Below are 24,714 nucleotides of genomic sequence, written 5' to 3'. Positions count from 1 at the left end.
CCAGTTTTGATAGCCTTTAGCCGCACCCTCATACTACTCCTCCTCTGTTCCGCGGGTGATGTGGAGGTAAACCCAGGCCCTGCATGTCCCCAGGCACCCTCATTTGTTGACTTCTGTGATCGAAAAAGCCTTGGTTTCAAGCATGTCAACATCAGAAGCCTCCTCCCTAAGTTTGTTTTACTCACTGCTTTAGCACACTCTGCTAACCCTGATGTCCTTGCCGTGTCTGAATCCTGGCTCAGGAAGGCCACCAAAAATTCTGAGATTTCCATACCCAACTATAACATTTTCCGTCAAGATAGAACTGCCAAAGGGGGAGGAGTTGCAGTCTACTGCAGAGATAGCCTGCAAAGTAATGTCATACTTTCCAGGTCCATACCCAAACAGTTCGAACTACTAATTTTAAAAATTACTCTCTCCAGAAATAAGTCGCTCACTGTTGCTGCCTGCTACCGACCCCCCTCAGCTCCCAGCTGTGCCCTGGACACCATTTGTGAATTGATCGCCCCCCATCTAGCTTCAGAGTTTGTTCTGTTAGGTGACCTAAACTGGGATATGCTTAACACCCCGGCAGTCCTACAATCTAAGCTAGATGCCCTTAATCTCACACAAATCATCAAGGAACCCACCAGGTACAACCCTAAATCTGTAAACAAGGGCACCCTCATAGACGTCATCCTGACCAACTGGCCCTCCAAATACACCTCCGCTGTCTTCAACCAGGATCTCAGCAATCACTGCCTCATTGCCTGTATCCGCTACGGAGCCGCAGTCAAACGACCACCCCTCATCACTGTCAAACGCTCCCTAAAACACTTCTGTGAGCAGGCCTTTCTAATCGACCTGGCCCGGGTATCCTGGAAGGACATTGACCTCATCCCGTCAGTTGAGGATGCCTGGTCATTCTTTAAAAGTAACTTCCTCACCATTTTAGATAAGCATGCTCCGTTCAAAAAATGCAGAACTAAGAACAGATATAGCCCTTGGTTCACTCCAGACCTGACTGCCCTCGACCAGCACAAAAACATCCTGTGGTGGACTGCAATAGCATCGAATAGTCCCCGCGATATGCAACTGTTAAGGGAAGTCAGGAACCAATACACGCAGTCAGTCAGGAAAGCTAAGGCCAGCTTCTTCAGGCAGAAATTTGCATCCTGTAGCTCCAACTCTAAAAAGTTCTGGGACACTGTGAAGTCCATGGAGAACAAGAGCACCTCCTCCCAGCTGCCCACTGCACTGAGGCTAGGTAACACGGTCACCACCGATAAATCCATGATTATCGAAAACTTCAACAAGCATTTCTCAACGGCTGGCCATGCCTTCCGCCTGGCTACTCTAACCTCGGCCAACAGCTCCGCCCCCCGCAGCTATTCGCCCAAGCCTCTCCAGGTTCTCCTTTACCCAAATCCAGATAGCAGATGTTCTGAAAGAGCTGCAAAACCTGGACCCGTACAAATCAGCTGGGCTTGACAATCTGGACCCTCTATTTCTGAAACTATCCGCCGCCATTGTCGCAACCCCTATTACCAGCCTGTTCAACCTCTCTTTCATATCGTCTGAGATCCCCAAGGATTGGAAAGCTGCCGCAGTCATCCTCCTCTTCAAAGGGGGAGACACCCTGGACCCAAACTGTTACAGACCTATATCCATCCTGCCCTGCCTATCTAAGGTCTTCGAAAGCCAAGTCAACAAACAGGTCACTGACCATCTCGAATCCCACCGTACCTTCTCCGCTGTGCAATCTGGTTTCCGAGCCGGTCACGGGTGCACCTCAGCCACGCTCAAGGTACTAAACGATATCATAACCGCAATCGATAAAAGACAGTACTGTGCAGCCGTCTTCATCGACCTTGCCAAGGCTTTCGACTGTGTCAATCACCATATTCTTATCGGCAGACTCAGTAGCCTCGGTTTTTCTGATGACTGCCGTGCCTGGTTCACCAACTACTTTGCAGACAGAGTTCAGTGTGTCAAATCGGAGGGCATGCTGTCCGGTCCTCTGGCAGTCTCTATGGGGGTGCCACAGGGTTCAATTCTCGGGCCAACTCTTTTCTCTGTATATATCAATGATGTTGCTCTTGCTGCGGGCGATTCCCTGATCCACCTCTAAGCAGACGACACCATTCTATCTACTTCCGGCCCGTCCTTGGACACTGTGCTATCTAACCTCTAAACGAGCTTCAATGCCATACAACACTCCTTCCGTGGCCTCCAACTGCTCTTAAACGCTAGTAAAACCAAATGCATGCTTTTCAACTGTTCGCTGCCTGCACCCGCACGCCTGACTAGCATCACCACCCTGGATGGTTCCGACCTTGAATATGTGGACATCTATAAGTACCTAGGTGTCTGGCTAGACTGCAAACTCTCCTTCCAGACTCATATCAAACATCTCCAATCGAAAATCTAATTTAGAGTCGGCTTTCTATTCCGCAACAAAGCCTCCTTCACTCACGCCGCCAAACTTACCCTAGTAAAACTGACTATCCTACCGATCCTCGACTTCGGCGATGTCATCTACAAAATAGCTCCCAACACTCTACTCAGCAAACTGGATGCAGTTTATCACAGTGCCATCTGTTTTGTCACTAAAGCACCTTATATCACCCACCACTGCAACCTGTATGCTCTAGTCGGCTGGCCCTCGCTACATATTCTTCGCCAGACCCACTGGCTCCAGGTCATCTACAAGTCCATGCTAGGTAAAGCTCCGCCTTATCTCAGTTCACTGGTCACGATGGCAACACCCACCCATAGCACACGCTCCAGCAGGTGTATCTCACTGATCCTCCCTAAAGCCAACACCTCATTTGGCTGCCTTTCGTTCCAGTTCTCTGCTGCCTGTGACTGGAACGAATTGCAAAAATCGCTGAAGTTGGAGACTTTTATCTCCCTCACCAACTTCAAACATCTGCTATCTGAGCAGCTAACCGATCGCTGCAGCTGTACATAGTCTATCGGTAAATAGCCCACCCATTTTTACCTACCTCATCCCCATACTGTTTTTATTTATTTACTTTTCTGCTCATTTGCACACCAATATCTCTACCTGTACATGACCATCTGATCATTTATCACTCCAGTGTTAATCTGCAAAATTGTAACTATTCGCCTACCTCCTCATGCCTTTTGCACACAATGTATATAGACTCTTTTTTTCTACTGTGTTATTGACTTGTTAATTGTTTACTCCATGTGTAACTCTGTGTTGTCTGTTCACACTGCTATGCTTTATCTTGGCCAGGTCGCAGTTGTAAATGAGAACTTGTTCTCAACTAGCCTACCTGGTTAAATAAAGGTGAAATAAAATAAAAAATAAAATAAAACACAGTCCAGTTCAAAGTGAATGATGACAGGTCCTACTGCCTGTAAACACACAGTCCAGTTCAAAGTGAATGTGGCAAATGGCTTATTTGCATGAAGGCCTACTGTAGCTCTGGTTGGCTATGGTGCATCGGTCTGCGTAGACTCTGGTCCTGGACAAGACAGATATTTTTATTCGGTTTTATATACTGCAGTGTCCAATTAATTGTCCAAAAGCACGGTTGCTTTCCCACTCTATATTACTATATAATTTTTACAAAGGTCTCTATAATTCCCAAACATTCTAAAAAAATATTAAAATGTGAAAATGAACATATCTAATTACTCGCTTCTCAGAAAATGTTTTTAAAAAGTGTAATATTCTTCTTTAGGGTGTACATGAACAGATTTGTATAAGGTTTTATGTTGGGGTTTTTTAGGGGATAGATTGTTGCTTCCATCAATGTAATTGTCTGCATCATTTCCAATCACCCATATATTTATATATCCATATACATGCATACATACGCTTACCTATATACATATATATATACATATACATGCATACATCGCAACATATACAGTTGAAGTCAGAAGTTTACATACACCTTAGCCAAATACATTTAAACACAGTTTTTCACAATTCCTGACATTTAATCCTAGTAAAAATCCCCTGTCTTAGGTCAGTTATGATCACCACTTTATTTTAAAATAGTAGAGAGAATAGTAGAGAGAATGATTTACCAGTGGGCCAGAAGTTAACATACACTCAATTAGTATTTGGTAGCATTGCTTTTAAATTGTTTAACTTGGGTCAAATGTTTCGGATAGCATTCCACAAGCTTCCCATAATACGTTGGGTGAATTTTGGCCCATTCCTCCTGACAGAGCTGGTGTGACTGAATCAGTTTTGTAGGCCTCCTTGCTCACACACGCTTTTTCAAGTCTGCCCACAAATTTTCTATGGGAATGAGGTCAGGGCTTTGTGATGGCCACTCAAAAACCATGACTTTGTTGTCCTTAAGCCATTTTGCCACAACTAAGGGTCATTGTCCATTTGGAAGACCCATTTCCGACTAAGCTTTAACTTCCTGACTGATGTCTTGAGATGTTCAATATATCCACATAATTTTCCTGCCTCATGATGCCATCTATGTTGTGAAGTGCACCAATCCCTCCAGCAGCAAAGCACCCCCACAACATGATGCTGCCACCCCCATGCTTAACGGTTGGGATAGTGTTCTTCGGCTTGCATCCCTCCCCCTTTTCCCTCCAAACATAACAATGGTCGTTATGGCCAAACAGTTCTATTTTCATTTCATCAGACCAGAGGACATTTCTCCAAAAAGTATGATCTTTGTCCCCATGTGCAGTTGCAAACCGCAGTCTGGCTTTTTATGGAGGTTTTGGAGCAGTGGCATCTTCCTTGCTGAGCGGCCTTTCAGGTTATGTCGATATAGTATTCCTTTTTACTGTGGATACAAATACTTTTGTACCTGTTTCCTCGAGCATCTTCACAAGGTCCTTTGCTGTTGTTCTGGGATTGATTTGCACTTTTCGCACCAAAGTAGGTTCATCTCTAGGAGACAGAACGCGTCTCCTTCTTCAATGGTATGACGGATGCGTGGTCCCATGGTGTTAATACTTGCGTACTATTGTTTGTACAGATGAAGGTGGTACATTCAGGTGCTTGGAAATTGCTCCCAAGGATGAACCAGACTTATCATGCTAATCCCATGAGTGGCCATCTTGGAGTTTTTAAGACTTATTGAAGACTACAAGAGGTGGTTTACTGGCCAGTCATGTGTGTTGATACCCAGAAGTTTGTACAGCAGTGTGAAGTCTGCCAGAAATACAAACCAGACATTGGCAGACCTGCTGGGAAAATGCAGCAGACCATGGTGAACCAACCGGTGAACCACCGGGAATTGACCTCATGGGACTTTTTACTCCCAGCCGGGGGACCCGAAATGAATTTTTATTGGTGGTAGTGAACTACTACACACACTGGGTGGAGTTTTTCCCTCCGCAAAGCCGTTGCTCTAATTCTGCGAAGGGAGGTCTTCACCAGATTCGGGATTCCAGAACAAATCCTCTCTGACCGAGGTCCGCAGTTCATATCAGGAATCTACAAAGAGCTCTGTACCTACTGGGGTGTAATTGCCAAGCTGACCACAGCCTACCATCCTCAGACCAACCTGACCGAGAGGGTAAACCGAACCCTGAAGGGGATGATTGCTTCATTCGTGGATCAGCACACAAGGTGGGATCAGCATCTACCGGAATTTCGCTTTGCACTGAACTCTGCCGTGCAGGAGACTTCTGGGGTCACTCCCGCCGAACTCCACCTGAGGAGACCACTAAAAGGTCCGATGGACAGAGTCTTGCAAAGTTTGAATGTTTCACCTGACTGCCCAGCGTTTGATGCCGTACAACACCACCACACTTTGCTAGCCAGAGTGGAGGCCAGCAAAACCAAAGCCAAACAACGACAGCTGAGAAACTATGACAAACATAGACGAGACGTGTGTTTTTCACCCCAGTCTCGTGTATGGGTATGGTCACATCATCTGTCAAAGGCGTCTAATAAGTTCACTGCCAAGCTAGCTTCGAGATGTAAAGGTCCATACCGTGTAGTGCAGCGGTTGGGACCAGTGAACTACTTGGTCTGTTTGGAGGACACTGGGGAAGATGTCAGGATAGTGCATGTTGTTGACCTAAAGCCCTGCTACCCTACGGCAGAAGAGCTGGATCGCAGGCAAAAGCAACACCTGCAGGACCTCTTCCTGGAGGACTCTAATGATGAGGACTTCCCTGGTTTTGTATAGCAGGAACATGAACCTGTCAAAGCCTGCATCCTCTCTGTTTCTACAGGCTTTGTTTTTTCATGGGGGGAGAAGTGTGGCGAAATCCTGCACGGAGCCTTCACCGTGCGCTGCCACTTTAAGAGAGCATCAGCAGTAAGGAAGGAAGGAGGAAATAAAGACAGCTTTTTCAGCTGTTTGGGGAGGAGCTCTTGGTTGGCGCGACAGTTTGATTGTGTGTGCTATGCTGTAGAAGTTAGGTTTATTTTCAGTGTGTGTAGTTTATGAAGTATTTAACTCAATCATCGGTGTGACAGTTCTAGGTCATGGTTGTTATCGTTTGGGACCGCGCCGGTTATGGATCGCATGGATTAGTAGCAACTTTGTTGCGAAGCTTTGACATACAAACCATCGAACGGTCAGACAGTACACCGGCACGCCTGAAGACCACAGCTAAGATCTCTCGTGTTCTCTTTCTCTCTTTCTCTTCCATCTCTTCTATTGTTCCAGTGCTTTACCCTGCAACAGACTTTCTATTTCTCAAATGCACTTCCCATTGAAGTTCATTAGAGCTGGACTATTATTGCCCTGCCAGAAGTATTTGGGTGGACATTTTAGTTAAAAGTGAGGTTGCTTGTAAGTTGTGTATTGTTATTTGAACTGTATTGAGGTGGGGTGTCCTAATGACATGTGGCTGAGAAGATTGTGGACATTTTTAAGGCCTTTGTGTCTATGAACACCCCCCACATTCCTACCGTCTGCACTCCTCCACTGGAAGATAATACAGATTATTGCAAATCCTCTGTTGATGACTTGGTTCTTTCTTGTATGAAGTTGCTATTCAATTGCTCTGCCATTTATTATTATTATTGTATGAGGTATTCTTGGTGGGGTTACCCCTGTGCTGTGATGTGGGTTTTATATGGTGTGTATTCTCTTTTCTCTACACTGGCTATCTGGTAAACAGGCTACACTCTAGGCAGTCTCTTCTGCTGATGTGTGTGTGTGTGTGTGTGTGTGTGGGTCTGGTAGTGGTACTCTCTCTATTCTACTCTTTTCCTTTCGGCATGGTTAATACCTGCCTTGCGCCCGAACAAAATCTTTATCTTTACCCCTCAAATAAATACCGCTACAAACTATTTTCTTTCTGAGGTCTTGGCTGATTTCTTTTGATTTTCCCATGCTTTAAAGCAAAGAGGCACTGAGTTTGAAGGTAGGCCTTGAAATACATCCACAGGTACACCTCCAATTGTCTCAAATTATGTCAATTAGCCTATCAGAAGCTTCTAAAGAAAGCCATGGTGTAATTTTCTGTAATTTTCCAAACTGTTTAAAGGCACAGTGAACTTAGTGTATGTAAACTTCTGACCCATTGGAATTGTGATGTAGTGAATTATAAGTGAAATAATCTGTCTGTAAACAATTGTTGGAAAAATTACTTGTGTCATGCACAAAGTAGATGTCCTAACTGACTTGCCAAAACTATAGTTTGTTTACCACAATTTGTGGAGTGGTTGAAAAACAAGTTTTAATGACTCCAACCTAAGTGTATGTTACTATATATATATATATATATATATATATATTCAGTTTATACATATTATACACATTTTACAGACAGACACAATCTATTTTACAATAGTTATATTTAGTTTGTTTTTAGTCATGTCCTTCCTCTATTTCTGATGTCCATCCAGTTGATTTCTATTTGTAACTGTGCTATTTCACAACATTTCTGAACCTATATACATTTTACAGACCCCGTATGTTTTACATTGAATATCTTGTTATTAGTCCCACCCTTCAGCTCCATTCAACCCCTCCCATCTATCTCTTAACACCATCCATTTTGGATTTATTTTTGCCATATATATTTCAAATCTGCTGTGATGCTTCACAAAAGTACTGAACCTTTCTATTCTCATAGCTCCTACAGATTTTTGCTAAAATAATGATTATATTATTGATCGATAGTCTATGACTTTTCAAATCCCGAGTATTGCTATCTGCAGCGTTAGTTTTAGGTAAATGTTGGAAATCTTCAGCCATTCCTGGACCTGTGACCAAAAATGAGCTGAATATGGACAGTACCAAAATAAGATAAATCTGCAGAGCTGGGAAGATTGTATCCCCATATATATATATATATAACATTCTATTGGTTGCAAGAATTTTGTATAATTTATATAGAAAAATTCAAAGTTTTGAATCCAGCCTGTCAATTCATAAACCATGTGCCATGGAATGGGTACATCAGAAATCTCTTCCCAACTATTTTACCATTTATATGGCACAGCCGTAAATGTGTTGGTCCTTAAATGAAACTGGTATATTTTCATTTATCACAATTTTTTTTCACCATTTTTTTTGTCTTTAATGCAGGGCCGACAGACAAATTCCTTACTTTTTCCCCCTTTCACTTGTCTCTTCAATTTTTGTGGTAATGCTGCAATTAGTTGGTTGTAATTTTGGGTAGAGCAGACATTTTCATATGTCTGTGTTAGCTGCATGTGTGACATAACTATAACTATTTATTATACCATTTACAAAGATTATACCTTTTTTTAATTTATTATTTATTGAAAAATTTGTTTTTTTAATCAATTAGTATATTTGAGTTTAACCACAATATTTGTTGCATTATTTGTTCTGTCTTTTCAGGTGGATTAAACTGGAATTGCAACCAACTTTATTTAAAGAATAACAATATTTTGGAGATTTCATTTTCAAATAACCGAAAGTGAGCAGTTGTAATCTGAATAAATGGAAAAATGCCATTCTTCAACACGGGTGAGACAGTCTTACTAATTTACTAGAGAACCATTTTGGATTTAAGTATAACTTTTGTATGACTGATGCCTTTAGTGAGGTCTAATGCTTTAATATTTAATCATTTCTGCCCTCCAAATTCACATTTGTTATTTAAATATGCCCTTTTCATTTTGTCTGGCTTGCCATTCCAAATTAAATGGATTATTTTTTTGTTCATATAATTTAAAAAGCAGGTCACGAGCGGTAGGCAAAACCATAACCAATTCGGTGAACTGTGATATGTTTAAAGAGTTAATCTGGGTGATTTTTCCACAAATAGACAGGTATTTTCCTTTCCATGGTAGCAAGATCTTATCTATTTTTGCTAACTTTCTATTAAAATGTATTGGAGTGAGAATTTCTTTCTTTGTGGATCTCTATACCAAGTATGTCCACATCCCCATCAGACCATTATATTGGTAAACTACATGGTAATGTAAAAGTTAGATTTCTTTTGTGATCCAATACGTAATATAGAACACTAATTTGGTTTTAATCCAGAGAGGTTAGAACAAGTATATATATCCTCTATGAGGCTGTGGAGGGATTCTAATTGTGGTTTTAAAAGAAAACATGAATCCTCAGCGTATAATGACACCTTTGTTTTTAAGCCATGGATTTCTAATCCCTTAATATAATTGTTGGATCTAATTTTAACAGCTAACATTTTGATGGCAATAATAAATAGTGGACAACCTTGCTTTACTCCTCTTGACAGTTTAAAACTTTCTGAGATGTAGTCATTATTTACTATTTTACACCTAGGGTTACTATACATAACTTTAACCCATTTTATTAGAGATTCTCCAAAATTAAAATATTCCAGTCGTACTTTATCAAAAGCCTTGTCAAAAGCAGCTAGGAAAATCAGGCCTGGTTTCCCTGATAGTTCATAGTATTCTATTGTTTCTAGTACTTGTCTTATTTTATCTCCATGTAAAAAAAAAACTGTCTGCTTAGGATGAATAATATCCGACAAAACGTTTTTAATTCTATGCGCCAAGCATTTAGCTAGAATTAGCTTTGCATCACAACACTGAAGTCTAAGAGGTCTCCATTTTTTTATGTATTGTATCTTTATATATACCACTTGGATCCTGTTTCAGCAATAATAAAATCAGAGCTTCTTGTTTCGTGTCCAAAAATCTACTGTTTATATAGGAGTGGTTAAAACATGCTAATAATGGTCCTCTGAGTATATCAAAAAAAGTTTGGTATACTTCCACTGGTATGCCATCCAGCCCTGGAGTTTTCCCGGACTTAAAGGCTTTATTGCATCAAGAAATTCCTCCTCTGTTATTCGGCCTTCACATAAGATTTCATGTTGCTAAAATGCTGTCAGTTCCAATTTAAAGGTCCTCAGAATGTTTCTTTAAGTTGTGGGAACATTCTAAGGATATAGTTTTTGTGTTTTGGAAACCTGTCCAGTTGTGCTCTGACATCCAGATAGGTTTTTGCACCCTGATACAAACACTTTCTTTGATTTTACAGGAATGTTGACAGAACAGTCTTTCTGAGTTCCTTAAAGGTTTCCAGAACATTTAATTAAGTTCTAGGAGTTTGGGATGTTGCATACAGTACCAGTCAAAAGTTTGGACACACCTACTCATTCAAGGGTTTTTCTTTATTTTACTATTTTCTACATTGTAGAATAATAGTGAAGACATCAAAACTATGAAATAAAAAACATGGAATCATGTAGTAATCAAAGTGTTAAACAAATCTAAATATATTTTAGGTTTTAGATTCTTCAAAGTAGCCACCCTTTGCCTTGATGACAACTTTGCACACTCTTGGCATTTTCTCAACCAGCTTCATGAGGAATGCTTTTCCAAACAGTCTTGAAGGAGTTCCCACATGCTAAGCATTTGTTGGTTTATTTTCCTTCACTCTGCTGTTCAACTCGTTCCAAACCATCTCAATTGGGTTGAGGTTGGGTGATTGTGGTGGCCAGGTCATCTGATGCAGCACTCCATCACTTTCCTTGGTCTAATAGCCCTTACACAACCCAGAGGTGTGTTTTGGGTCATTGTCCTGTTGAAAAATAAATGGTAGTCCCACTAAGCACAAACCAGATGGGATGGTGTATCGTGGAAGAATGCTGTGGTAGCCATGCTAGTTAAGTGTACCTTGAATTATAAATAAATCACTGACAGTGTCACCAGGAAAACACCCCTACACCTCCTCCATGCTTCACGGTGGGAACAATACATGCAGAGATCATCCTTTAACCTACTCTGTGTCTCACAAAGACACAGAGGTTGAATCAAACATCTCAAATTTGGACTCATCAGACCAAAGGACAGATTTCCACCAGTCTAATGTCCATTGCTCGTGTTTCTTGGCCCAAACAAGTATCTTCTTCTTATTGGTGTCCTTTAATAGTGGTTTCTTTGCAACAATTCAATCATGAAGGCCTGATTCACAAAGTCACCTTTGAACAGTTGATGTTGAGATGTGTCTGTTACTTGATCTGAAGCATTTATTTGGGCTTCAATCTGAGGAGCAGTTAACACTAATGAACCTTTCCTCTGCAACAGAGGTAACTCTGGGTCTTTTCCTGTGGCGGTCCTCATGAGAGCCAGTTTTATCATAGTGTTTGATTGTTTTTGCAACTGCACTTGAAGAAACTTCTTGAAGTTTCCACATTGACTGTTGTTTCTCTTTGCTTATTTGAGCTGTTCCTGCCATAATATGGTATTTTACCAAATAGGGCTATCTTCTGTATACCACCGCTACCATGTCACAACACAACTGATTGGCTCAAAGGCATTAAGAAGGAAAGAAATTCCACAAATTAATTTTCAACTAATGCATTCCAGGTGACTACCTCATGAAGCTGGTTGAGAGAATGTCAAGAGTATGCAAAGCTGTCATCAAGGCAAAGGGTTGCTACTTTGAAGAATTTCACATTTAAAATATATTTTGATTTGTTGAACAGTTTTTTTTGGTTACTACATGACTCCATATGTGTTATTTCATAGTTTTGATATCTTCACTATTATTCTACAATGTAGAAAATAGTGACAATAAAGAGAACCTCTGGAATGAGTAGGTGTGTCCAAACGTTTGACTGGTACTTTAGGTTGCACAGAACATTCCAATTGGCTAATTCATCCCCCCTCCTCCCCCCTGTAACTATTCCCCAGGTTGTTGCTGTAAATATGCCTTAACCTACCATTTAGTTCCACCTCCCACATATGCAGTGACATCACCTGGTTTAAACGTCTCTAGAGACAATATCTCTCTCATCATTTATCAATGTCTAGGTTTACCTCCAATGTACCTACATACTACCATACCTCTGTCTGTACATTATACCTTGAATCTATTCTCTCACGCCCAGAAACCTGATCCTTTTACTCTCCGCTCTGAACAAACTAGACGACCAGTCCTGATAGCCTTTAGCCGTACTCATCCTACTCCTCCTCTGTTTCTTTGGTGATGTAGAGGTTAATCCAGGCCATGCAGTGCCTAGCTCCACTCCTACTCCCCAGGTGCTCTCATTTGTTTACTTCTGTAACCGTAAAAGCCTTGGTTTCATGCATGTTAACATTAGAAGCCTCCTCCCTAAGTTTGTTTTATTCACTGCTTTAGCACACACCCGGATGTCCTAGTCGTGTCTGAATCCTGGCTTAGGAAGTCACCCCAAAACCCTGAAATTTCCATCCCTAACTATAACATTTTCCGACAAGATAGAACTGCCAAAAGGGGCGGTGTTAGCCTGCAGAGTTCTGTCTTACTATCCAGGTCTGTACCCAAACAATTCGAACTTCTACTTTTAAAAATCCATCTTTCCTGAAACAAGTCTCTCACCGTTGCCGCTTGCTATAGACCACCCTCTGCACCCAGCTGTGCCCTGGATACCATATGTGAATTGATTGCCCCCCATCTATCTTCAGAGCTCGTGCTGCTAGGTGACCTAAACTGTGACATGCTTAACACCCCGGCCATCCTACAATCTAAGCTTGATGCCCTCAATCTCACACAAATTATCAATGAACCCACCAGGTACAACCCCAAATCTGTAAACTTGGGCACCCTCAAATATATCATCGTAACCAACTTGCCCTTCAAGTACACCTCTGCTGTTTTCAACCAAGATCTCAGCGATCACTGCCTCATTGCCTGCATCCGTAATGGGTCTGCGGTCAAACGACCATCCCTCATCACTGTCAAAAGCTCCCTAAAACACTTCAGCGAGCAGGCCATTCTAATCAACCTGGCCGGGGTATCCTGGAAGGATACTGACCTCATCCCGTCAGTAGAGGATGCCTGGTTATTCTTTAAAAGTGCCTTCCTCACCATCTAAAATAAGCATGTCCCATTCAAAAAATGTAGAACCAGGAACAGATATAGCCCTTGGTTCTCTCCAGACCTGACTGCCCTCGACCAGCACAAAAACATCCTGTGGCGTTCTGCATTAGCATTGAACAGCCCCCGTGATATGCAACTTTTCAGGGAAGTTAGGAACAAATATACACAGGCAGTTAGGAAAGCTAAGGCTAGCTTTTTCAAGCAGAAATTTGCATCCTGTAGCACAAACTCCAAAAAGTTCTGGGACACTGTAAAGTCCATGGAGAATAAGAGAACCTCTTCCCAGCTGCCCCTCTTCCCAGCTGCCCACTGGACTTAGTGGGCAGCTGGGAAGAGGTGTCATCACCGATAAATCCACTATATTTGAGTATTTTAATAAGCATTTTTCTACGGCTGGCCAAGCTTTCCACCTGGCTAACCCTACCCCGATCAACAGCCCTCCAACCCTCACAGCAAACTCACCCAAACTTCTCCTACACCCAAATCCAGATAGCTGATGTTCTGAAAGTGATACAAAATCTGGCCCCCTACAAATCAGCAGGGCTAGACAATCTGGACCCTCTCTTTCTAAAATTATCTGCCGAAATTGTTGCAACCCCTATTACTAGCCTGTTTAACCTCTCTTTCGTATCGTCTGAGATTCCCATAGATTGTAAGGCTGCCGCGGTCATCACCCTCTTCAAAGGAGGAGACACTCTAGACCCAAACTGCTACAGACCTATATCTATTCTACCCTGCCTTTCTAAGGTCTTCAAAAGACAAGTTAACAAACAGATCACTGACCATTTCGAATCCCACCGTACTTTCTCCACTATGCAATCTGGTTTCAGAGCTGGTCATGGGTGCACCTCAGCCACACTCAAGGTCCATCGATAAGAGACAGTACTGTGCAGCCGTATTCATCGACCTGGCTAAGGCTTCTGACTCTGTCAATCACAACATTCTTATTGGCAGACTCAACAGCCATGGTTCCTCAAATGATTGCATCGCCTGGTCCACCAACTACTTCTCTGATAGAGTTCAGTGTGTCAAATCGGATGGCATGTTGTCCGGACCTCTGGCAGACTCTATGGGGGTACCACAGGGTTAAATTCTCAGGCCGACTCTCTTCTCTGTATACATCAATGATGTCGCTCTTGCTGCTGGTGGTTCTTTGATCCACCTCTACGCAGACGACAACATTCTGTATACCTCTGGCCCTTCTTTGGACACTGTGTTAACCAACCTCCAGACGAGCTTCAATGCCATACAACTCTCCTTCTGTGGCCTCCAACTGCTCTTAAATGCTAAAACTAAATGCATGCTCTTCAACCGATCACTGCCCGCACCTGCACCTGCCCATCCAGCATCACTACTCTGGACGGTTCTGACTTAGAATATGTGGACAACTACAAATACTTAGGTGTCTGGTTAGACTGTAAACTCTCCTTCCAGACTCCCATTAAACATCTCCAATCCAAAATTAAATCTAGAATCAGCTTCCTATTTCACAACAAAGCATCCTTCACTCATGCTGCCAAACATACCCTTGTAAAACTGACCATCCTACCGATCCTCGACTTCGGCGAGCCTCCAACACTCTACTCAACAAATTGGATGCAGTCTATCACAGTGCCATCCGTTTTGTCACCAAAGCCATAAATACTACCTACCACTGTGACCTGTACGCTCTCGTTGGCTGGCCTTCGCTTCATACTCGTCGCCAAACCCACTGGTTCCAGGTCATCTACAAGTCTCTGCTAGGTAAAGCCCAACCTTATCTCACCTCACTGGTCACCATAGCAGCACCCACCCGTAGCACACGCTCCAGCAGGTATATCTCACTGGTCACCCCCAAAGCCAATTATTCCTTTGGCCGCCTCTCCTTCCAGTTCTCTGCTGCCAATGACTGGAACAAACTGCAAAAATCACTAAAGCTGGAGACTCTTACGTCCCTCACTAGCTTTAAGCACCAGCTGTCAGAGCAGATCACTGTACCTGTACATAGCTCATTTGTAAATAGCCCATCCAATCTACCTCATCCCCATACTGTATTTATTTATTTATCTTGCTCCTTTGCACCCCAGTATTTATACTCGCACATTCATCTTCTGCAACATTCTATCATTCCAGTGTTAAATTGCTATATGGTAATTACTTCGCCACCATGGCCTATTTATTGCCTTACCTCTCTTATTCTACTTCATTTGCACATGCTGTATACAGATTTTTCGACTGTATTATTGATTATATGTTTGTTTATTCCATGTGTAACTCTGTTGTAGGTGTCGAACTGCTTTGCTTTATCTTGGTCAGGTCGCAGTGCAAAGTAGTTGCAAACTAGCCTACCTGGTTAAGTAAAGGTGAAATATAAAATTTAATAAATAAAAAGGAGAATATGTTCTCAGTCAACTTACCTGGTAAAATAAGGATCAAATAACAATTCTAACAATTCCCACAATGCTCCACAATTTCCAAAATAGTCCATTTGATGTGGTTAAAATAACATATTTGTTTTAGGTTTAACATAATATTCCATTGATGTTCACGCAATATACATTTTACCTGGTCTTGGAGGTCCGCAGAAAATGTCAGTTTTACCACAACATTCTCAGCACACATGTTTGTAGCTCCTTAAAACTTAAGCAGATTGGAAAACATCTCCATTATGTTTCTCTCCAGATTTAATGGCAATTTACATTGTATAATTATCCGCACAACTGGACAGTTTCTTCTGTTTTAGAACATATCTTTTGTGACGCCCCCACGTGTGTTCTGGGCAACATCAGGTGAATATTTTATACAAACATTGTATAATCATCAGCACGACTGGACAATTTTATGTTAACATTTGCTGCAATTAGCAATGTTAACAATTAACCATGGTAACATTTGCCGCAACCTAACGAATGTTCTGGGAACTTTCCCAGAACCATTTTCTTCTGGTAAATTGGGTTATTACATTACCTGGAAACCTAATGAGAACTTTTGGGGAATGTTCTGTTGTAGGTGTTAAAGATGTTGTGCACAACATTTTTGTGAATGTTATGCGAACACTCAAAGGATTAAAAAATATATGTTATCAATTGAATGTTTTTGGGATGCTATCATACTAATGTTAGATAAAACCCTAACTAGAAAGTAATGGGTATCTTAGCTAATGTTCTGGGAATGTTCCCAGTTTGCTGGGCTGTCTCTCCCATAGACATCTAAAGGAGCCAGAGCGTTGTAGTACACAATATGTAAACTGTGAGACAGAAGATATTAAATATATAAACATGATTTCTTTGGGGCTTCAGTTGAAGGTCTCGGAAAAAGACTCTGTGTTCCAATAAAACTCCTAGGTTGAAAGATAATTGTCATCCTCCTTTGAATTTCTGTTTAGATTTGGAATTAATTAGCTTTCTATACTTGTTAGTCAGGCCACATGAAATACTGAGCCTTTGATGCAAGAGACTTCTGCTGTCAGGAAACAGCAGGCAAATTAAACAGAATATTCCTAGTCCTATGTTCCACTATGCTCTGTTCAGGTTAGCTGTTAGCCTGTTGTCAATGACCAAAGACACCTTAATCTCCTCCAAATGAGTGAAACGAACAGCTCGTACGTGATGTGGAATCTAGCTGCCATGGCAACCACTGGCAGGTGGGGGATGCAGGGCCCCTTTTGTAAACATGTGAAGTCACGTGAACGAGGGATAACGTCATCATCACATTAACCTGGGCGAGACGGGGGCTTGCCTGCTCCGTTTAGCAAAAATATATGATTTGTTTACACTCATGGCACGGAATTCACTAACCAGGTGCTTTCCGATGATAGTTGAGTGACTGACAGCGTAGCAACACTGGCGGTAAGAGCAGCAACTGAGGGAAAACGGCTCCCTCCTTCCCACACACGAGAGCATAGACAGCTGTTTAGACAGTGTGCTGATAAATCACTTTTACAAATGATGGCACACTCAAGTCATAGACAATAATCATATCTTGCAAAAGTCATATCCTTTAGATAGCTATAAATATGACATATAAAAAAAGGGAAATCAAAGATAAATTATTAGTTGCATAGTTACAATAGGTTTCATCGATAGATATGTTCATCTTTGTTCTGCTGATTCTATGAATGACACAAAATGCCTCAACTATGCCCATAGCTAATCATGTATCGGCTTTTTTTATTGGTGGTAGGCTGGTCTCACCTATCCGGTCCAGTCGGTCGATGGCCACAGTCTCGAAGGCTCGTCTCATCATGGGATACTCCTCCAGCACCTCATTAAAGTTATCCACAGACAGGGAGTAGAGACGGCAGTACGTGTCCGCTCGCACACTGGCCGTCCGTCTGCCTCGGGTCAACAGACAGATCTCTGAGGGAGAGAGAGAGAGACAGGAGTGTCAGAGACAGACACAATTACTACACAGCCAGAGGGACCATCATTACTGTATCTCAGCTACAGAAACATGTCAAAGAAACATGAGCCATTTGAATGTCATGCTCATGACAAAAGTCACTTGGACATGACACGCTCATTTAGTCCTGTTGTTCTAACCTCAGAAAAAACATGGTTACACTAGTAGGAATGAAATACAAAGCACACACAATCCTACAGTATCAATTTATCACACGTGGAAATGGGTCATTTTACTGAGGAGATAGGCCGTTAAAACAAAGACCCAACTGTGACAGCTTAGTGAAGGGAGGGAGCTGCAGAGCTGGAGAGGTGGTGGAGCCAAGGTTCATTTCATTCAGGTGTTACCCTTCCTTCTCTGGCCTGTGACTGGCTGTTGTCTTGGCAACCATGTGCTCTTTTTACTCCGCTGCCTCCCCGGCTTTCCCGACTCACTCCCCTGTCATGTGTGAAAGGTATCTTCTGGTTCTCTGTGAAGAAAACCCCCCACTGGAATGTAATTTACTGTATGCAGTAATTTACTTGCTTTTACTCATTTTTATAATATCGCCTTTGTGGCTTTGGTAACAAGTGGAAACCCTGCACTGGCTCCACTCTACAGATCAGCCTCTCCAGCGGTAGGCAAACCCCCTGGGGGCCATGGAAATAGAGGAATTAACAAGCGCAGTCAATATCAGCTTCCACCCGCGGGATAGACGCCCACACACCATTAAATAGCAACAAAGTGATGTTCTATACATGAGTTATACATTTACATAATAACCTCAGTGACCTTCTCCACCCCAGATCCGCTCCCCCACTCTCAAAATGGCTCCTTATTCAGAGGGTATTAAAGTGTGACCTTGAGTGTCAGTGCAGCCATGTGTCTCTTCGCTATTTAGTGGGGGATTTACAGTTCTTCACAAGATTAATCATACTCTGCTTTCTCAGCCGTGCTGAGCGATGCAGAGGCAAACAGCAGAACTCGATCAAGCAACCTTTCAGTTATTGGCCCAACGCTCTAACCACTAGGCTACCTGCAACTCCATTACCTTGCTTCTACCTTCTTTCCATATTCCCTCTTCCTATTTTCTCCAGCAATCATATAAATTGTCAGCAATAGCAGATGAATCAACCACAAACACCACCACAAATCTAACAGATATTCTGATCAAGTATTCTCCTCCTAACCCATGCCATGTAAAAAAAGGTTGGTTTCCTAGTGGCATATAATGGTTCTGTCATCAGTGTTCTGTGGACTAATTAGCTGTTATTAATGGGCATTTGTGCTGCTATGGATCTCAGACATTCCTTCAACACCCGCCCATGCTCCTGTCACCTCACAGCCCAACCCACAGCACCACTGAAGTGAACTCTGCTCTTCTAAAGGGTCGTCACTAGTTACCACAGCCACAAAGTCATGGACCCTGCCTATTTCTACAATTGATCTTCTTAAAATGTGATTTTAAACCTAACGTCAGCCTAACCTTGACCACACTGCTAAGTGATTAAAGCTCATTTTCGATTCATACATTTTTACAAATGCCTTTGTGGCTGTGGTAATTAGTGGAAACTCATCTGAAGAGGAGCCGGGTGTGAAGAATGTCCCCAGACCCTGAGAAAATGACTGCTTTTTTGTGGATCAACAACAGCGCTGAGTCCCCAAACAGGCAGGGGGAGGACAGGCTGCATGGGGAAGTGGGATAAAACTGGCTGCGGGGCGAGAAGACTAGCGAAAAGAAGTCAAACTCAAATGTCAGGGTGTTTTTCTTTTCCTTTTCATTCTCTTGTCTGCTACAGTTTTAATTTATATACATTTATAATTTATATGGAGCAAAGAACATGAATTAAGTCTACATGAATGTACTGTAATGTATGCAACTTCTGTTCTATAGTAGATGTGTGTTATTAGCACCATTATAGAATAGAATAATATAGAATCTATTGATCCCAGGTTTTCCAGCAGCAGCAGATCTTAGGAAAGTTGTAGAAAACTCAATCCTAGAAAAGTAGTAATACTGTATATTGTTGACCATCCACACCTCCAAAATAGGATCCATCTGAGAGCTTCATGCCCATGGTTCCTTTGGTCAGGACACTGGTCACACCATGTTGGGTGAAGTACATCTTCTTGCCGATGGTGCCCTCCCTGATGATGTAATCTCCAGGCTGGAAGACCTCAAAGCGGAGCTTAGTCAACATAGCCGTCACAAAGTTGGGGTCGGTGTTGGCAAACAGGGGCATGGATGCCACCAGCTTACGGCAGTTGAAGTTGACAATTTCCTAAGGGTAAATATCATGACTTTTACTGAATTGCAATTTTGTTAGGTCTAAATCTAACATAGCAAAGGTGGGGAAAGGGAAACAAAATGTATGGACTCATTTGTTTGGTTTAATGACTTAGTAGAACAAGAGGCTCAGAACTTCAAATGTTGTTAAGGGACATATTTGCAAAAGACAACGATGAAGCTTTGCAGAGAAATCCATGTATTTTTGGTTCATTTGTTCCACTCTTTAAGTGTGAGACATTGTCAGAGTTTTGATGGTGTGTTTTGTTGTTTTACCTCCCGCAGTGGTTCATTAAGCTCCTCCAGGATGCTCTCCTCATCAAACATCTTGCCCTGGTATCTGTGCTCGTAGTAGTCATGGATTTTCTGTCGGAAGTCAGCTGGCAGTTTGTGGAAAGACATGTACTGCTCCACTTGTTTGTACTATAGAATGAGAGACAGAGGGAGAGAGACAGAGGGAGAGAGACAGAGGGAGAGAGACAGAGGGAGAGAGACAGAGGGAGAGAGACAGAGGGAGAGAGACAGAGGGAGAGAGACAGAGGTAGAGGGAGAGAGAGAGACAGAGGGAGAGAGACAGAGGTAGAGGGAGAGAGAGAGACAGAGGGAGAGAGACAGAGGGAGAGAGACAGAGGGAGAGAGACAGAGGGAGAGAGACAGAGGGAGAGAGACAGAGGGAGAGAGACAGAGGGAGAGAGACAGAGGGAGAGAGACAGAGGTAGGAAGGGAAGAAAAAGGTCAAAGTAAACAGCATTCTGCTTATTAAAGGAAAAAGTGATTCCCCAAATTAAAGTTTGGGGGACAAAGACGTGTGTATATATAAGCTAGTCCAACATTTCCGAAAGTCAATATTCAATGGCATCTGTAGACTGTATAAGACGATGTTTGACAAATGTACATTTTAACCAAACTATTCTTTCAATGTCATACGAACATTAATACTAGTATTCAATGCATTGTGGTCGATATATGCATTCTCATTCAATATAATTCACCATAAAAACAGATTGTATATCTCTAAACCATGAGCTAAACATCTTTCAGTGATACTATATGTTTCCTATGCCTCATGGTGTACATTGAACATATAGGAAAGACTGGGAGGACACGTTCACAGCCATCTCCTGACCTATATATGCTAGAGAGCTGTTGGGAGGACACGTTCACAGCCATCTCCTGACCTATATATGCTAGAGAGCTGTTGGGAGGACACGTTCACAGCCATCTCCTGACCTATATATGCTAGAGAGCTGTTGGGAGGACACGTTCACAGCCATCTCCTGACCTATATATGTTAGAGAGCTGTTTGGAGGACACGTTCACAGCCATCTCCTGACCTATATATGCTAGAGAGCTGTTGGGAGGACACGTTCACAGCCATCTCCTGACCTATATATGCTAGAGAGCTGTTGGGAGGACACGTTCACAGCCATCTCCTGACCTATATATGCTAGAGAGCTGTTGGGAGGACACATTCACAGCCATCTCCTGACCTATATATGCTAGAGAGCTGTTGGGAGGACACGTTCACAGCCATCTCCTGACCTATATATGCTAGAGAGCTGTTGGGAGGACACGTTCACAGCCATCTCCTGACCTATATATGTTAGAGAGCTGTTGGGAGGACACGTTCACAGACATCTCCTGACCTATATATGCTAGAGAGCTGTTGGGAGGACACGTTCACAGCCATCTCCTGACCTATATATGCTAGAGAGCTGTTGGGAGGACACGTTCACAGCCATCTCCTGACCTATATATGTTAGAGAGCTGTTGGGAGGACACGTTCACAGCCATCTCCTGACCTATATATGTTAGAGAGCTGTTGGGAGGACACGTTCACAGCCATCTCCTGACCTATATATGCTAGAGAGCTGTTGGGAGGACACGTTCACAGCCATCTCCTGACCTATATATGCTAGAGAGCTGTTGGGAGGACACGTTCACAGCCATCTCCTGACCTATATATGCTAGAGAGCTGTTGGGAGGACACGTTCACAGCTATCTCCTGACCTATATATGCTAGAGAGCTGTTGGGAGGACACGTTCACAACCATCTCCTGACCTATATATGCTAGAGAGCTGTTGGGAGGACACGTTCACAGCCATCTCCTGACCTATATATGCTAGAGAGCTGTTGGGAGGACACGTTCACAGCCATCTCCTGACCTATATATGCTAGAGAGCTGTTGGGAGGACACGTTCACAACCATCTCCTGACCTATATATGCTAGAGAGCTGTTGGGAGGACACGTTCACAGCCATCTCCTGACCTATATATGCTAGAGAGCTGTTGGGAGGACACGTTCACAGCCATCTCCTGACCTATATATGCTAGAGAGCTGTTGGGAGGACACGTTCACAGCCATCTCCTGACCTATATATGCTAGAGAGCTGTTGGGAGGACACGTTCACAGCCATCTCCTGACCTATATATGCTAGAGAGCTGTTGGGAGGACACGTTCACAGCCATCTCCTGACCTATATATGCTAGAGAGCTGTTGGGAGGACACGTTCACAGCCATCTCCTGACCTATATATGCTAGAGAGCTGTTGGGAGGACACGTTCACAGCCATCTCCTGACCTATATATGCTAGAGAGCTGTTGGGAGGACACGTTCACAGCCATCTCCTGACCTATATATGCTAGAGAGCTGTTGGGAGGACACGTTCACAGCCATCTCCTGACCTATATATGCTAGAGAGCTGTTGGGAGGACACGTTCACAGCCATCTCCTGACCTATATATGCTAGAGAGCTGTTGGGAGGACAAACCATTTTTTTTTAGGAAACGTGACAGCTCCGGAAACCTACAGAGATTTATTCATGCTCTACTCTGTCAGTGGAGAAGTGTACCTGCTGTATTTAATGTATATCCAAACACAGGCCTGCTCTCAGTCAACACAAACCAATATAACCCCGCCACAACTGTTTAGCTGCCTACAGTAGTCCTATTATTGGACATGGAACCACTCTTTGGTATGATGATGACTGTATTCAGTGGAAGACAGGGTTAGTTATTAATGTGAGCAGCATGCATTTCTGTACTTGGACACAGTTCTAAGAGTTTTAGATTTACAGTATTTTAAATGGAATTGATGGGTATATGCACAGGGGTAGCTTACAGTTCTGAACTGATGTTTGTAAAGTGGTAGCTTTAAGTATATTCTATGCTTATTATTCTATGCTTATTCATAGAGAGATGATCCCTGCTCAAATGTAATTTTTATGATTTACACAATTTAAATTGGGAACCACCTCCCAAAGGACATCCAGCCAATTTGACACAACTGTGGGAAGCATTGGAGTCAACATAGGCCAGGATCCCTGTGGAATTCTTTCGACACCTTGTAGAGTCCATGCCCCGATGAATTGAGGTTGTTCTGAGGGCAAAAGGGAGTGCAACACAATATTAGGAAGGTGCTCCTAATGTTTTGTTCAGTCAGTGTATAATGTCTTTGTTGCTGAACAGAAGAATAAACAGGGTATTTGCTAATCCATTGACAATGCTGTCTAGGTTTTATAAGAGCAGATAATTGGGTTTTCTCCCAGTTTCGAGCATCATTGGTTTTCAGTAAACAATGCACACTCCTGTCACACAACAAAGCTAGTGGTGAGAGAAGAAAACGGTAACCTAATCATGTGACGCAGCTTGTGTATTAGAGCAATACAGTGAACAACACCCCTCCAACCATGGACAACCTTTGCCTTTTCCATTTAGTTATAAAATATGTGAATAAAATATTGTACAAAAACAGATGCAGAAACAGCCACAAACAATTGGGAAATATGTTGTGTTTGAATCAACAGCCTTGTTTTTCATACCACCCATTTGGCCCTACACACCATGACATCATGGAGGGGGAAGTGTTAATGAATCTACACATGAATGAACCAACAGGAAGTTGTGGTCCTATTGATTCAGAGTGACTAATTGACAAGCCACATGGACTGATAATAGTGTAGTGATGCTAGCCCTATCTGAAGTAGGAGGATGTTGCATAAGCTCTCTCTCTGTCTCTGTCTCTCTCTCTGTCTCTCTCTCTCTCTCTCTCTCTGCCTCTCTCCCTCTCTGCCTCTCTCTCTCTCTCTCTGCCTCTCTCTCTCTCTCTCTCTCTCTCTCTCTCTCACTCTCTGTCCCTCTTGTTCTCTCTCTCTCTCTCTCTCTCTCTCTCTCTCTGTCCCTCTTGTTCTCTCCCTCTCTCTCTGTCCCTCTTGTTCTCTCTCTCTCTCTCCCTCTTGTTCTCTCTCTCTCGCTCTCTCTCTATCCCTCTTGTTCTCTCTCTCTCTCTCTCTCTATCCCTCTTGTTCTCTCTCTCGCTCTCTCTCTCCCTCTTGTTCTCTCTCTCTCTCTCTCTTGTTCTCTCTCTCTCTCTCTTGTTCTCTCTCTCTCTCTCTCTCTCTCTCTCTCTCTTGTTCTCCTCTCTCTCTGTCTCTATCCCTCTTGTTCTCTCAAATTCAAATTCAAGCTGCTTTATTGGCAAGAAAACATTGTGTCATATTGCCAAAGCAACAATGTATACAATATACATTGTAAACAAAATTATAAATGATAGCAATAATAATATAAAATGGTAGTAAATAATAATACAAAATTAAATACAAAATAATACCAATAAAATGGTAACAGTCAATAGTAAATATATAGTCTCTCTGTCTCTATCCCTCTTGTTCTCTCTCTCTCTCTGTCTCTAACCCTCTTGTTCTATCTCTCTCTCTATATCCCTCTTGCTCTCCTCTCTCCCTTCCGTCTTGTTCTCTCTCTGTCTCTATCCCTCTTGTTCTCTCTCTCTCTCTCTTGTTCTCTCTCTCTCTCTCTCTCTTGTTCTCTCTCTC

At 42.5% G+C, this 24,714-nt stretch overlaps 1 pseudogene; it reads right to left on the bottom strand.

Moving 5' to 3' along the window:
• The window catches only part of LOC109888554 (potassium/sodium hyperpolarization-activated cyclic nucleotide-gated channel 2-like), a 111,986-nt pseudogene that overhangs the window by 5,303 nt on the left and 81,969 nt on the right, over window positions 1-24,714 (bottom strand).

Source organism: Oncorhynchus kisutch, linkage group LG4 (assembly GCF_002021735.2).
Source record: "Oncorhynchus kisutch isolate 150728-3 linkage group LG4, Okis_V2, whole genome shotgun sequence".
Taxonomy (NCBI): Eukaryota; Metazoa; Chordata; class Actinopteri; order Salmoniformes; family Salmonidae; genus Oncorhynchus; species Oncorhynchus kisutch.
The sequence above is the reverse complement of the archived record's forward strand: the minus strand, read 5'-3'. Positions and strand labels throughout refer to the sequence as shown.